This window comes from Pinus tabuliformis, chromosome 1_2, assembly GCF_031772625.1.
Source record: "Pinus tabuliformis cultivar Carrire ecotype Pingquan chromosome 1_2, CPIR1, whole genome shotgun sequence".
NCBI lineage: Eukaryota > Viridiplantae > Streptophyta > Pinopsida > Pinales > Pinaceae > Pinus > Pinus tabuliformis.
In genome coordinates, this window is record NC_142298.1 from 415,122,086 (window position 1) to 415,139,272 (window position 17,187).

General features: G+C 36.5%; 1 pseudogene; it reads left to right on the forward strand.

The window, feature by feature from the left end:
* The first annotated feature begins 844 nt into the window (after positions 1–844).
* On the forward strand, positions 845–2,622 carry LOC149206117 (UDP-glucuronic acid decarboxylase 2-like; annotated as a pseudogene).
* Positions 2,623–17,187: the final 14,565 nt, after the last annotated feature.

Below are 17,187 nucleotides of genomic sequence, written 5' to 3' on the forward strand. Positions count from 1 at the left end.
TAAAGTACATATATCGGAAAGATATCACCTGAACACCTTCAGCAGGCTCCAAGCAAAGCTTCCTCCCAGATTCGTTCCAGCCTCAAGCCTCCAACAAGAGCTCCTTCCAAGTCTTACTCAATGATGATATCAAGGATGAATGATCACCAATACACATGGAAACAAGGGTTTCCTATGCAAAATGGGGGAAGTGCAGAAAGCACCAAGGACTTCAGACCTGGTCTAAGGGAAAAATCTCAGCATAATAATCTTGCTCTCCTCTCCCTCTCCTTGGCCTTCCCTTTGATGTCTTTTTATACCCTCTCCAAAGTAGTTTTTTAGTTAGGAGTTGGTTGGGAACAGTTGGGCCACGGGCATTAACAGGTGATCCAGCAGGTAAAACCCGCGATCTCCGCCCGAAAAAGAGGAATTTATTATTTTTTTAAGTGTTTTAATAGATACACGCGGGTTGGGTATGACAGACCCGCGTGTACACGCGTTTAACTCAGGGCAATGTCGCGTATAGGGAATAAAACATTGTTTTTTAAATTTTTGGACCAGGTCTGGAAGGAGGGGTTGCCTTAGGCCATGAGTGCAACATCACAAACCATAAGAGTGAGATTTGGAGCTATAATAGTGGCGGTGGAGTGTATAGAAGCATTCATAGAATCAGGTGGACTGCAGTAACACCTGAAGACAGGTCTCAAATGACTGATCATCTCTAAGCGGAAAATAGGGTTGGCGTGGTTTCGTCGCGAATAGTCGTGCCATTTTTGAGTGGAAGAAAGGGTTGGCGCTGTTTATTAAGGAACATTCGCACCATTTGGCGTAGTTTTGAGATAAATAGTAGCGCCAGCACGAAAAAATGTGCTATTGGCACGAAAAATCAAGCCTGAATCGCGCCAATTTCGTAAGATGCGTCGATTTTGTTTTCGGCTTGGGTATTTCGCTGTCGAGAGTGCCAACCGCTTTCTCTTTGGAAGATCTGCAATTTTTTGTAGATCGGCCTTGCCCGGTGGTGGCACTTTGAAATTTCAGATCTGTTTGGTGGCAGCAAATCGGAGTTGCTCGGTGGTGGCGCATTGAAGTTCCCGATCTACTCGGTTGCAGCAGATCAGAGTTTCCCGGTGGTGATGCATTGGAGTTCTCATCTACTTGGTGTCAACAGATTTGATTTGCCCGGTGGTGGTGCATTGGAGTTCCTGATCTGTTCGGTGGTAGCAGATCGGATTTGCCCAGTGATGGCGCATTAGAGTTCCTGATCTATTCGGTGGAAAGAGATCAGACTTGCCTGGTGGTGGCGCATCGTAGTTCCTGATCTGTTCGGTGGTAGCAGATCATATTTTCCCGGTGGTGGCACATTGGAGTTCCTGATTTGTTTGGTGGTAGCAGATCAGATTTGCTCGGTGGTGGCGCATTGGAGTTCTTGATCTGTTTGGTGGCAGGAGATCGGACTTGCCTGGTGGTGGCTCATTGAAGACTTATTCATCAGAGGATCAGAAATTTTATCAGTCCAATATGAATAACAGTGATGAGTACTCTCTTAAGCCAGAAAAGATGTGGTCTATTATCAAGCCAGTAGATTATTTTCTCAGGGAGCATCAACTGCTGTTTATTTTGATAGGAATAGCCATTGCATCGACTTTCTTTATCCTTCAACCTAGTTTTTCAGCTTCTAATGTTAATTAAAATGGAAGGTTTGTGTCTGACAAACCTCATTGGATTGTTTATGAGACTCCTATTTCTCGGTTTTCTCAGTATCATTCGGGTTCGATGGTGAATTCGGGGGCTAAAGTGCCCCTAGGTTTGAAGAGAAAGTCCCTCTGAGTTGTTGTGATGGGTGGAACTGGCTTTGTTGGCAGTCATCTACTTGACAGGCTCATGGGAAGAGGCGATAGTGTTATTGTTGTCGACAATTTCTTCATAGGAAGGAAGGAGAATGTTTTGCATCATTTTGGCAATCCGAGGTTTGAACGGATAAGGCATGATGTTGTGGAACCCTTATTGTTGGAGGTTGGTCAGATCTACCATTTGGCTTGCCCTGCTTCCCCTGTGCATTACAAACACAATCCTATCAAGACTATCAAAACCAATGATGCGGGAATCTTGAACATATCCAGACTTGCCAAGCGTGTTGGGGCATGTTTTCTACTTACAAGCACTAGTGAGGTTTATGGAGATCCTCTTGAACATCCTCAAACTGAAGCTTACTGGGGCAATGTTAATCCCATCGGAGTCAACAGTTGCTATGATGAAGGTAAGAGAATAGCCAAAACTCTAACTATGGGAGCAAATGTTGAGGTTCGGATTGCTCGAATTTTCAATACATATAGTCCATGAATGTGTCGTGATGATGGTTGAGTTGTAAGTAATTTTGTTGCTGAGGCTTTGTGCAAGGAGCCTTTGACAGTCTATGGAAATGGGAGACAGACACAGAGCTTCCAGTTCATTTCTGATCTGGTTGAAGGCCTTATGCGACTTATGGACGGCGAACATGTTGGTCCTTTCAATCTTGGGAATCTTGGGGAATTTACAATGTTAGAACTACAAGAGGTTGAAGAAGGAAACGATGACTATAATAGCGATTGGGACATTCCATTGCTAATGGAAGAAAATAGTAAGGAAGATGAAGAGCAGGAGTAGAAACAAGAAGAAGAAGTAATAGGAAATGTAGTCAACAATGCAAGCCCAAAAAAGGCTGAAATAGACAGAATTGAGGTAAGTCCCCTACCAAGGAGATCAAGTAGGAATAATTGATTACCTTCTAAATTGAAACACTATGCATTAATGTCAAATTTTTTAAACATTGTAGAACCTGCAAATTATGAGGAAGCAAGTAAATCTGATGCATGGAGGGCTGCAATGTATGAAGAAATAGAATCAATAAACAGAAACCATACTTGGGATTTGGTTGAATTTCCTGAAGGTAAAACCCCCATAGGATGCAAATGGCTGTATAAACCAAAATTAAATGAAGATGGGAGTATAGAGAAACTTGAAGCTAGACTGGTAGCAAAGGGTTACTCACAGAAACAGGGAATAGATTTTGATGACACCTTTGCTCCTATAGCCAAATTAAACACCATTAGAATGCTAATTTCCTTAGCAACAAAACAAAAATGGCAACTACACCAGCTAGATGTCAAGTCTGCATTTCTGAATGCTGACTTGAAGGAATAAATTTATTTAGTACAGCCTGAAGGTTTTGTGAAAAAGGGGCAGGAACATCTTGTGTGTAAATTGAAAAAGGTACTTTATGGTTTAAAACAGGCACCTAGGTCATGGTATGAGAAAATTGACTCATTTTTTGTACAGCATGGCTTTCATAGGAGCTTGACTGATCCAAATCTGTATACCAGGTTTAATAAACAGAGGCAATTTTGATTTCTTTGTATGTAGATGATATGATTGTAACAGGGAATGCTAACAATCTGATCAAAGAAATAAGATGTCACAAGTGTATGAGATGGAAACACTCTGGACAAACCTTTCTTACTCAAGGGAAGTATGCCAGAAGCTTGTTGCAAAGGTTCAAAATGGAGCAGTGCAGATTAGCAACAACACCATTACAACAGAACTTAAAGTTGAGCAGTGACGACGGTACTAAAGAGGTGGATGCAACCATGTACAGACAACTAGTTAGCAGTTTGATATATCTGACTACAACTAGACCAAATTTGGCATATTTTGTTAGTGTGTTGAGCCAGTTCATGTCAAAACCAGTTGAAATTCACTGGGTCGTAACAAAAAGTGTGTTGAGGTATCTTAGTGGTACTAGTAATTATGGCATTTTGTACACTAACAATTTTGATGTTATTCTAGATGGTTTTTCAAATTCCGATTGGGAAGGTAACTTGGATTATCGAAGTTCTATCACAGGTTATGCATTCAGCATTGGATCCAGGGTCATAGCATGGAGCAGCAAATAGCAGAGCACTGTAGCTCTACTTCATCGAGAGAAACTACTGTCAAAAGAGATATGTGTTGAATATTGTAAAACCTGTGATAACACAACTGATATTTTTACTAAGCCTCTTGGTTGTGTAAAGTTTGAATTGTTTAGAGGGATGCTAGGAGTTTAGGATAATCCTTTCTCCATTAAGAGGGGAGTTGAAAATAATTAATATTATTTTGTATTAATGGAGAAATGGTTACACAAGTTGTAACGTATCTCCTTAGTTTAGGATTTGTTCCTAGAGTTTAGGAGTTTGGTTGCAACTTCCTGAGTTCTAGTAATGTACTTAATGATGTAATTGCTCATTTGATGAATGTAGAGTGTACGAAGAGAGTTCCCTTTGTTTGAGTGCAGTCTCCAGGTGTAGTACTCACCTGTGACCTGTAACTCCTTCTTTTTCAATTCAAGTCTAATTTTTATCTGAAACCTTATTTACAATGAATAAAATGTACAAGGAAATATGTGATGATTATAATGAAAGGTCTCCTTGTTAAATATGTGGCAAACAAGATGTACAATTATAATAAAATGACACCATGAGAGGTTTTACCTGACATAACAATATAAAAATATAAAAAAAATCATTGAATATTTGGGGCTTAGTAAGCGGTTTTAAGGTAAACATGGGTCTTATATAGGGCTTCAGAGGAATTTTTTGGGTAATTTTATACACTTAAAAGATAATACATTATCTAAATCAAAAAAAAAAGAAGACTGACCAAATTTTGGTGGAGCTGCATCTGCATGAAGATGTTCCCAAGGAAATGAAGCTTGAATAGGGAAGATGGAAGTTCAGTTAAATGTTGGGTTACATGTGATTTTTTATGGTGTGAAAACTATTATGCAAGAGGGAATTTATGAGTGGAGTGTTGGTGACTAAAGCCAACGATGGAATAAATGAAAGTTGATAATCTATAACAAAACAATCCTCTAAAATTCATAAAGATGACAATATTGGTGTAAAGGAAAATTTTTGAAATATAGGTTCTAATGTTCATTCTAGCCATGAGTGATGCTACAAAAGTGTAGAAGATTGAGATTTATCAAAAATTATGTTTAAATAGAAGAGGTATCATGGTATTACAACTTAATAGTGTAATTTGTTTAGTGTTTAATAGTCCAAAAGTTTAGTGCTTGATTGTCCAAATTTAATTATGGAAAAGGTATCAAAGTCACACATTCTCTTCCTTGTATCTATATAAAACGAATTTAGACAATATGAAATCCATTTAAGCATGCCAAAATGATTCTCATAATCATAGAATTACTAGTATCTAAAATCAATCTGTAGAGGCCCATTAATGTTGTTAATCACTTTTTCCAACCTAGTATGATGTATTTTAATTAATGGAAAAACCTGTGAGCAATTTATGAAACCGACGTTTCGGACTAGCTAAGTGAGTCCATCATCAGGGTAATGAGATCTGTATTTTGAGAAGAGAGAGTCAAGAAGATGTGAACCTATTAATAGAAGGATAGAGAGATAACTTTGGGTAGGTGAGGTCGGCTTGAATTTTCATATATTTATTAATAAATTGATTAAATTAATTTTAATTTAGTTTTGAATTTTATTTTAATAATAAATTTAAAACTAAATTAAAAATAAAATTAATTTAACCTAAATTAAAAATAAAATTAAAATTTAAAATAATTTAAACTAAATTTAAAATAAAATCAATTTAATTAATTAAATTAATTTTACATTTAGCGGCAAGGTAGGTAGCCTAATCCAAATAGGTGTGACCCCAATCTATTATGTCTCCAGGTCAAATAAGGGCGTCCATCGCTTCAATAAAACATGGGCATGCTCGAAATGCCAATAGGAAGACAGAACTCAGTTTGTGTGGTCATGTTTGGCAAATATCAATGCGAAAAAACCATGAACACATGGTTTAACAAAGGGAATGTTGGCCAAGTGGTGTCCCTAAATCTTTGATGCCCAAGCCTTCAAACGTCTTGCAGTGTAATTTCTGCCCCAGATTCTGCCAACAAGAACTCTCTCTGCAAAATCCATGGTGTCGCCCCACTATATATCCTCCCCAAGCCTCAATATTACATCCTCCGCCCTGGTCTTAAAGCATTTATACTTCTTCAAGGGTTGAGGCTCACCTGCAGATGGGTGGTGCCCCGAGCCTCTTTCGATAGCCTATGTAACTTCCACCGTAGGGTTAGGGTTTGTGGGGATTACATCTGAGAGTGGCGGAATGGTCATGAAACATACCAATTAGGCATTAGAAGAGATATGAGGGTTCAAGGGAGCCTGTTCCATAGCAGTATTGGTAACAACAAGAGTAGTGATGGTAACCGAGAACGACGAGGCTTCAAAAATATGGCTAGCATCATTGGGGCTAGGGTTAAGACAACTCGAGATAAACCCCAAGGTAGATGGTGATGGAGGGAGGTGAGGAGAGAGCCGGCCAAGTTGGCAGTTCGTCTAGTAAGATAACTGCAGGGTTGGAAGGAATGTAAAACTGAGGTAGCTCAATAGTAGTGCTGGTAAGGACATCATTGTAGGTTATCATTCCCTCCGATGTTGAATGCGTGGACATCCAAATGGATCCCTCCTCCAGTAGGTCTTCTGAGTAGTGCACTAGTTCTATGTCCATCGCGCCAGCTGCTAGTGGAGGAGGAATGAGCTGAGCAGTGAGTTCGGCAGCAAGGGTGGTAACTGATAGTGAACACGGGAATGGTGGAGAAGCAATGTCGTTAAGGGATCAGAAGCGATGAGAATGTAACAGGTAATGGGTAAACGGGGAGGTATCATGTCAGTGAGGTAGCGAGGAGGAGTGAAACGTAAAAAAAAACCTTTAGTTAAAAACTGAAAGCAAATAATATGCCACTAGACGTTTTGTTCTGAGAGTGTGTAGACAGAATGGGATAGTTTCACTGTCTATGGCGGTATCCCATATTGCAGATCGTAACCCCTCTCGTTTTTCCCCCTCCCTCCCTATCACTCATTCTGATAGGTTCTTATTATCTAAAATAGGATAATCCTTTGGGTTTATTATTAACTTGGGTTTATAATATCCATCATGGTGATCTTTATTAATCTATTGTGTTTGTAATGTCAATCCCTTGCGCTTCTTGATTCCTTAGGTTTTTAATATTTATCCTTTGGGTTCACTAATTCCTTGGGTTTATAGTATTAGTCCCTTTTGTTTAATATTATTCCCTCAGGTTCATAATCCCTTGAGATTTTAGTATTAATCACTTGGGTGCTCATATATAATAATATTATTATAAAAATAATACAATATAATCATTATTATATAATAACAACTATATTGTATTATTATTATAATAATATAATATATTTATTATATTATTATCCAACGGATTAATATTAAAATCTGAAGGGATTATGAACTCAGGGAATAATATTAAACAAAAGGCACTACTATTATAAACCCAATGTACGCAATCCCTAAGATAAATATTAAAAATGCTACCATAAACCTTATAATATATAATAATAATAATTATTATTAATAATAATTAATATTACTAATATTATTATGAATTTATATTATTATAATAATGACAAATATATAAATATATAAGAATATCATTTGTTATTATTTATATAGTTATTAATAATTATAGATAGTTGGTCTTTAAAAAAATACACATAATAATTGACTTATCACAATTCTAATTATTATTGTATGATGGTTGTTATTATGAGTTAATATTATTATTATTATAATAATTGAATATAATTGTGATTATTATTATTATTATTTTCTATTATTGTCATAATAATAATAATAATAATAATAATAATAATATTAAAAATTATAATAACATTATTATTATTAAAATTATAATAACATTATTATTATTATTAATATAATAGCTATTATATTATTATTATAATTATATAATGATAATATAATATTATTGTGAGATATTATTATTAATTAATATTATTATATTAATTTTATTATTATAATTATAATATAATATTATTTTTATAATTTTATATTATTATTATAATTATTATTATTATATTATTATAATAATATAATAAGTAATCATCCGTTGTCGTTTGGTGGGCTTTGTGTGGCAAGCAAGGCAAGTAAGCATATTAATATAATAATCATAAAATAATATATGTAAATAATATTGTTGTTATTATTTTTATAGTTATTAATAATCATAAATAGTTGGTGTTTAAAAAAATACATATAATAATTATTAATGTGGTGGATGTAAGGTTGTGTGGGTGTATTAACAATATTAGAAAATATGGTTGTATATATGTTTTATATAAGCTTCTATCAACCATATCGATAAATGTGGTTGCGCTAGTTGTAAAACCAAATACATATAGTATGCGTAGTCTAATGAGGGGGAGGGGTTATCAGTAAAGTTATGGAAATTATGGTCATATTTAGAGAAAATATTGCAAGGATTTTTGTAAATCCAAGTTATAGTTGTTAAAGTTCAAAATTTTAGGTGTCCTGGAGGTTTTTGATGGTGCTGAATCCATGTCCATTATCAAAAACACCATTCAAACACTCTCTCTACAAGATTTTTTGAATTTTTTTGCCTGGATTTAAATTGTCTTCCCAATTCCTCCACCTCCTTAAACAACTCCCCTATAGTACACCAAAAAAACAACCAAAAAATATGCAATCGAAAGAAAAAATCTTGGCCAGCCTCGAGGGAATCCAGGGGCTAGTTGACTCAGTACTCATTAAAATATAAAAGGTTTACGAAACCAATAGCTTTGAACGGCATGTCACAATGATGGTCGCTGTGGGAGCGGGGCCCATAAATATATGGTGGTGGTTTGAATCAATGATATTGAATCTGGTCTCCCTTATCTCCTTAAAATCAGTGAAGCCATATCGGTATCATATGCGAGAAGCAACAACGACTGTTTATATGGTGGTGGTTTGAATCAATGATATTGAATCTGGTCTCCCTTATCTCCTTAAAATCAGTGAAGCCATATCGGTATCATATGCGAGAAGCAACAACGACTGTTTATGGAATCGAAATACTAAATCTTGGCCGGCAGGAGGGGGCCGAGGACTTCGAATCACAAAAAGCTTGAGGAATATAATGAATGGAGCCGTAAGTAGCCTATAAAAGATGATGTTTTGGGACTTCATCAAGAACATTTTGACTTTGTGAATAGATAATGGCCCCAACTTATGAAAGAGACACTTCGAACATGGGCAAATGATCGTTGTATTTTTAAGTTATATTAAGGATTATGTAGTAATATAATGATGGGGTGATTGCTTTGATGGGTTGCGTCAGAAAAAGTTTTTTTTTTAAATATTTTTTTGGTTGATCTGATTATTTTTAAAATATTTATATATGTGGTTTATTGAGTCCAAAAGTTTAGTGAGTTATGTCTGAAAGCTATGCTTAAGTATGTCTCTGCTTAATTTAAAGTTGACACCTGTCTCTCTTAAAATAAAAATAAAATATTCTCTAAATAGAAAAGTAATGTCTGGCTATAAGAATATGTTATGCATGTTTAATTAGTTGTCCATATAACCTAATATAATTTCATATAAAGTAGTTAGAAGTAAAAAAAAACAAGTGAATAAGATATTTAAACCTTGTATTTTTCAAAATTAGTTTAACCCGTTATTTAAATAAATTATTTGAAGACCCATATTAACTTCATATATATTTATATATACAAAAAGAAATATTAAAAAAAATTTATTCTAATGTTGTATATAATAAAATCTCCAATGTAAATTGTGAATAGAATATTTTAATATAAATTAATGTTGATGTATATTTTAAAATATATAATATTCAAGAATAAAATTTAAACAATGAAAACTTCCACATTATTTTTTTGCAATCTAAAATAAATTTCTACTTAAAAGTTTGATCTATACCCGTAAATATTTATATTTAATGACAATTAAATGATATTTAATAGAAAAAATAAAAAGTAGTGAATATATCCTAACTTCTATTTACTTTAGAGCACATTCTTTTTTTTAATTATAGCTAATATTATTTTTCTGCATAATTTTTTTTAAATATATATAAGGTAATCTTACATATCCCCTCATACTGAATTGTAGAATAAACCTCTCCGCTAAATTATCTTCTAATATCATATTTCAAAAACACCCAATGGAACAGTAAAATCATAATACGAAAGGAAAACTTCTAAAATCTGTTATACAAATTTTAACCAACTATGAACGTTATGTGGATGGTATAGATGGATGATAATGAAAGATTCTACAAAATTCCTGCAACTATTATTCAATATAAATACTTGCATGTATAAATGAAAAAAGAATAAGACAAATGGAATTTTTCTTTCCACATTATCCAACCTTTTTCATTCCTTCTACTGAAATCATATTCCCTCGTCGTACAGAGACTATGAGGAAACTATCTGACATGATCAAGTTGTACCGTCATGTGGATGGTATAGATGGATGATAATGAAAGATTCTACAAAATTCCTGCAACTATTATTCAACATAAATACTTGCATTTATAAATGAAAAAATAATAAGACCAACGGAATTTTTCTTTCCACATTACACTAGACCATTAAATCTTCCATTGGGCTTTAAATAATGATATTTAATTTATATAAGTATGGAAAAACAACATAATATTGAATTTAACTTTACCATACATTATCTCTTAACAAATGAAAGTAACATGTGAATTACAAATATAAAATAGTATTTTGAGGACTATACTTTTTTGGGCATCCTATGCATGCGGTGGGCATAATATTCATTTTTACCTTTAAGGTTTTTTTTTAATATGAAGGTTTCTTTTAGTTATTTGTCTAGCTTCTCTAATATATTTTTCTACTTCCATTTTTTCTATTTTTGGTGATAGAGAAAAATGACGTTCTTTCTATTAATGTATTTAACAACGAATTTAAAAGGTTCTTTCTATTAATGTATTTAACAATGAATTTAAAAGTATCCCTCGCTATGTCCTTAAATGTTCATTAAACTATTTTATTTTTAGATATTAGGTTGTATCGAAACTAGGATGTTCCTATAATTTCTCCATCAACTAATTTTATGAAGGAGAAAGAAAATCTGAACTATATTGAATCATTAGTTTATTAAGGCATTTGGAACTTATGGATATAGTTTATTTGGATGTCTGCACATCATACTAGTGTTGAAGAGAGATTCCATACAGGCTGGTAGAGTATTTTAATTAATGAAAAATCCTGTGAGCAATTTATGAAACCGACGTTTCGGACTAGCTAAGTGAGTCCATCATGAGGGTAATGAGATCTATATTTTGAGAAGAGAGAGTCAAGAAGATGTGAACCTATTAATAGAAGAATAGAGAGATAACTTTGGGTAGGTGAGGTCGGCTTGAATTTTCATATATTTATTAATAAATTGATTAAATTAATTTTAATTTAGTTTTGAATTTTATTTTAATAATAAATTTAAAACTAAATTAAAAATAAATTTAATTTAACTTAAATTAAAAATAAAATTAAAATTAAAAATAATTTAAACTAAATTTAAAATAAAATCAATTTAATTAATTAATTAAATTAATTTTACATTTAGTTTAAATAATATTTTAATTTATACTTGGACCCAACACATTGCTAGATTAATTAATTTTACCTGTTACCTTCTCATTGCTTCTGATCCCTTAACGACATTGCTTCTCCACCATTCCCGTGTTCACTATCAGTTACCACCCTTGTTGCCGAACTCACTGCTCAGCTCATTCCTGCTCCACTAGCAGCTGGCTCGATGGACATAGAACTAGTGCACTACTCAGAAGACCTACTGGAGGAGGGATCCATTTGGATGTCCACGCATTCAACATCGAAGGGAATGATAACCTACAATGATGTCCTTACCAGCACTACTGTTGAGCTACCTCAGTTTTACGTTCCTTCCAACCCTGCAGTTATCTTACCAGACGAACTGCCAACATGGCCGGCTCTCTCCTCACCTCCCTCCATCACCATCTACCTTGTGGTTTATCTCGAGTTGTCTTAACCCTAGCCCCAATGATGCTAGCCATATTTTTGAAGCCTCGTCGTTCTCGGTTACCATCACTACTCTTGCTGTTACTAATACTGCTTTGGAACAGGCTCCCTTGAACCCTCATATCTCTTCTAATCCCTAATTGGGATGTTTCATGACCATTCCGCCACTCTCGGATGTAATCCCCACAAACCCTAACCCTACGGTGGAAGTTACATAGGCTATCGAAAGAGGCTCGGAGAACCACCCATCTGCAGGTGAGCCTCAACCCTTGAAGAAGTATAAATGCTTTAAGACCAGGGCGAAGGATGTAATATTGAGGCTTGGGGAGGATATATAGTGGGGCGACACCATGGATTTTGCAGAGAGAGTTATTGTTGGCAGAATCTGGGGCAAAAATTACACTGCAGGACGTTTGAAGACTTAGGCATCAAAGATTTAGGGTCACCACTTGGCCAACATTCCCTTTGTTAAACCATTTGTTCATGGTTTTTTCGCATTGAGATTTGCCAAACATGACCACACAAACTGGCTTCTGTCTTCCTATTGGCATTTCGAGCATGCCCATGTTTTATTGAAGCGATGGACACCCTTATTTGACCTGGAGACAGAATAGATTGGGGTCACACCTATTTGGATTAGGCTACCTACCTTGCCGCTATAGTTTTGGTCAGAAGATATATTCAAAAGGAGCGGGAACTCACTCAACACTTACATGGAATATGATAAATCATTCCAGACCATGGGGATGATGGCTTACACAAGGATTTTGGTGCACTTAGACACCAGAGGAGGATTGTAGGAGCACATTACCATTCAATGGAGATCTTTCTCATAAAAGCAGTTACTAGATTATGAAGGAGTCCCTTACCAGTGCTGGAGATGTCATAAGGTTGAACACCTATTCAAAAATTGTCCACTAAACCACAAGGTCAAGAAAGAGTTATATAATAAGTATTTTGAAATACTCGAACCTCATACATAGCAGTCGACCGAGGAGGATGATACAGAGGGAGGCGGTGAAGGTGGAGTCGGTGAAATGAACAAAGAAGAAGCATGGGAAGACACCTTACCAGCCACCTTCCCATCCTCTGATGAGATCTCAGGTGGCTCAGGAAGATGTCTTCTCCATGTGTATGTCTACTTTCTCTTTCCCTCTCACCTCATCAATTGTAGTTACAAATAGTACAATAAATTCATATCCGACATCGATCTCATCTGCATCGACCTCATCTACACACAATCTGCATTCATCTCACTGTAGTCCCCCCTCTATGGGTCATTTCTTTTATCATGGAACAGGTTGTCTCATCCCATCAATGTGGCTTGCACCTTTCAAGTGGCCCCCCACCCCGATATTCTCATACACCCAGCCATCCATCACCTCAGCACCCTTCCACCACCCACCTTCCCTTTTGGTAGCCTCCAACTCCTGATATCCTCTGCATTCAAAAAGAAAAATACAGGAATGGGATGCCGTCAGATTTGATCTGGAGGTCATTCCCACACCCCTCAAACTTCCTAGGGGATGACCATCATCCCTCTCGAAAGCCAAGCACTTTATTGGCGAAGAGGTAGCGCTAGGTAGACAACAGACACTTGACAGGGTACTTAGAGCAAGGAATATTCTAGCACCCCACCCTTCCATGAAGATCCTATCATTCAATTGTCGAGGGTTAGCTAGCCCTAGTAAAAAACTAGCTCTGAGAAGACTTTTTGCTTTTGTTATAGTTGATATCATATTTCTACAAGAAACCCTAGGCATGTGCAACACTATTATCCCTCTTTTGGAATCATGGTTGCCTGGTTGGTCATTCCATGCGCTGAACATTGTTGGTGATTCTGGTGGCATAGCCTTAGGTGTCAAGAACTGTACCATTGAATTGAGAAGGGTTTGTGGGGGAATCGGTCATTTGGGGGCTGACATATACTCTGCCACCTTAGAGGCAGAATATAGAATTATCAATGTATATGGCCCTTGTCAACACAGGGATGATTACTGGAGGAAATTTCTTAGCTCCTCTACTAACCAGAAATACAATATCATTCTAGGAGGGGACCTAAATTTCTCTATTGGTTTCACAGAATCGTGGGGTCAACAGGCTCAGGTAGATGGGTTGCCTGATTTTTTTCAAATCTCTTGGAGGATCACAATTGGATCAAGATCCCCTCTGCAAAGATACAATAAACCTAGAGGAACAATAGAATTAGGGAACACAGTTTAGCCAGTAGACTGGATAGATATCTCATCAAGGAGGCCTTATACAATGAGGTTCTTCATATTCAACAATGGCTAGGATCAGGAGGCATGTCTGATCACAAACCTATTTTTCTTGAACTGGAAGGTGATAAGCACAGAATTAAGGCCCCCTTCAAGTTTAACTCTACTTGGTTATGAGACCCCACATATATCAAACTAGTGTCTGATTACTAGATTATTTACCTGATTGGGGAAGGAGGGGATATTGCAGTTGGGTTTGTCAACCAAAAGGAATTGAAATCCTTATCCAAAGATTGGGCCCACAAGAAGAGGATACAAGATGATCACATACTACGAAAGGCTGAACAGGAAATCACCACATATGAGGAAAACACTGATGGCACATTTTACTCCCATGACCACAAAGATATGATCACCTCCCTCATTCAGCAGAGGACTCAAATACTGAAGGACAGGGAAGAATGCTGGAGACTTAGAAGCAGGGAAATCTGGTTAAAGGAGGGTGATGATAACACCAGATTCTATCATAGATTTGCTAATGGACAGAAGGCCATAAATACAATATGGGAACTACAGAATGAACAGGGGCATACAATTCAATCATCCTGTAATCTGGCTAACCTAGCCACTTCACACTTTAAATACATTTGCAAGGCTCCCCATATTTTAAACTTGGTGGAAGCTATGTGCACTGCTGAGATTTTCCCTAGGTTCGTGGATCAAGATGAGGCTTTGGAACTTACAAGGGAGGCCACTATGGGAGAACTTGAGGCCACATTAAAATGGTTCATGAAAGATAAGAGCCCAGGACCAAATGGTTGGTCTATTGAGTTCTATATTGCTTTTTTTGACATTCTAGGCATGGATTTACTAAATGTTATTGAGGAATGTCATAGGAATGACAAGATGTTTGCGGCCATCAACTCTACATTTATTGCCCTTATCGCTAAATTGGATAACCCCTCCACTTTCAATGACTTTCGGTCTGTATCTCTATGTAACAACATCTATTAGATTATCGCCAAGATCATCGCTAAGTGCCTCAAACCCATACTATCTTCCCATATTTCCCCTGAGCAATTTGCCTTCCTCCAAAACTGTCAAATTCATGAAGCAGTTGGAACAGCCCAGGAATTGCTTCATTCTGTTCATCTGAGGAAATTGAAAGGCATGATTTTAAAAGTTGATTTATCAAAAGATTTTGACAGAGTCAACTGGCTCTACATCAGGATGTTATTAACTCACTTGGGCTTCCCCTATGCTTATATCAAATGGATCATGTGCTGTATCACTAATGTATCCTTTAGTGTACTAATCAATGGAGCAGCTACCCCCTTTTTTCATGTTGAGTGTGGGCTCAAACAAGGATGCCCACTCTCCCCACTTCTATTTCTTCTCATCATGGAAGGATTTAGAAGGATCATTGGTGCTGAACATAGAAGGGGTAGGATAGAAGACATTAAAATCACATATTCATGCATCCTTCCATACCTTTTATTCGTGGATGATGTGCTCATCTTCTTGAATGGGAGCATTGGGGATATCATAGCACTTCAGAATGCTTTTGGGTTATTCCATCATGCTACTAGTATGGAAATTAATGTCAGAAAATCCACACTGATAGCCTCGGGATGTACAGAACATGAGATCTAATTTTCTCTTAGGCGTTTTCCCTTTACCCTCCTAACCATTGAATAAGGGTTGAGATACCTTCGATATAGACTAAAGCCACAAGGATATAAAATTGCTGATTAGATATGGCTCATCACCAAGATTGGAAAACGCCTCAACATCTGGTATCACAAGTACCTTTCAAGGGTTGGCCGACTGGTCCTCATCAAAGTAGTCCTAAAAGCTACACCTATATATTGGATGATGCTAGCTTGGATACCCAGAGGTATCCTAGCCAGATTATAAAACATCTTCTGCCATTTCTTATGGAAAGGGAACCAACAAGGAAGAATATTTGCTTGGGTAAAATGGGATACCATCGCGAGACCTAAAAGATGGGGAAGGTGGGGAATGAAGTAGTTGGACATCTTCTCCAAAGCTCTGGTGGCAAAACAGGGTTGGCAACTTATCAATACAAATAGTCTATGGACTAAAGTTGATACTACTAAATATATTACTCCCTCCCATATTATGGACTGGATTTGACACGAACAGAGAGTTAGCTCTAATTTATCGATCATTTGGAAGGATATCATAAATTCCATCAACCTCATTCGAGATGGACTTACATGGAGAATACAATCTGGAACCTCTATTCGACTCGAGGTTGACCCATAGATAGGATGTGGCAATGCGCATCGACTGCCCATGGATTTGAAGCATTATCCTGAGGGACAAGGAATTATGAATACCAGTCACATAGTGGACGAGGCACACTCCTTAGTGTTTCAACAAGCCTGGAAATCTGCACTTGACCTCAACATACCTGCATAATGGCATCAATGCTGGCTTCTTTATATTGATGCATTGACTGAGTCTCATATTTAGATCACAGAAGGAGAAGATGAGATCATTTGGGTGCATTCCAAGCACGACAGATACACACCAAAGGAAGGGTATTTGATCTTTATGGAATCAGACAAGCCACAACATATTGAGCCTTTGTGGAAATACTTATGCAAACTTAAAGTTGCGCCCAAACACGTGTCCTCATGTGGAAAATCCTCTTCAACAAGATCCTGACAGGCTTAAACCTGATGAAGAGAGCTTTCCATCGACCGTTTTGGTGTCATTTATGTAGAGAGAATTTCGAGGACACCAAACATTTATTTCTGGATTGCCCTGTAAATAAAGAGCAATGGAGACATATAACATCACACTACCCCTCCCTAAAATCTTGGCAGGGAAGGAATATCACAGAGACTTGGAGCTTATGGTGGATGACTCATAGTGGGAAAGAAAGGAATATGCCCTTAATCATGTTCTGGGCTATCTAAATTGCTTAGAATCGGGCTATTTTTTATCATAAAGCACCTCACTGGAACTCAATATTGCCTAGGATCATTACTGATTATGACTTGCTACCTGAAGAAGACTTTGTC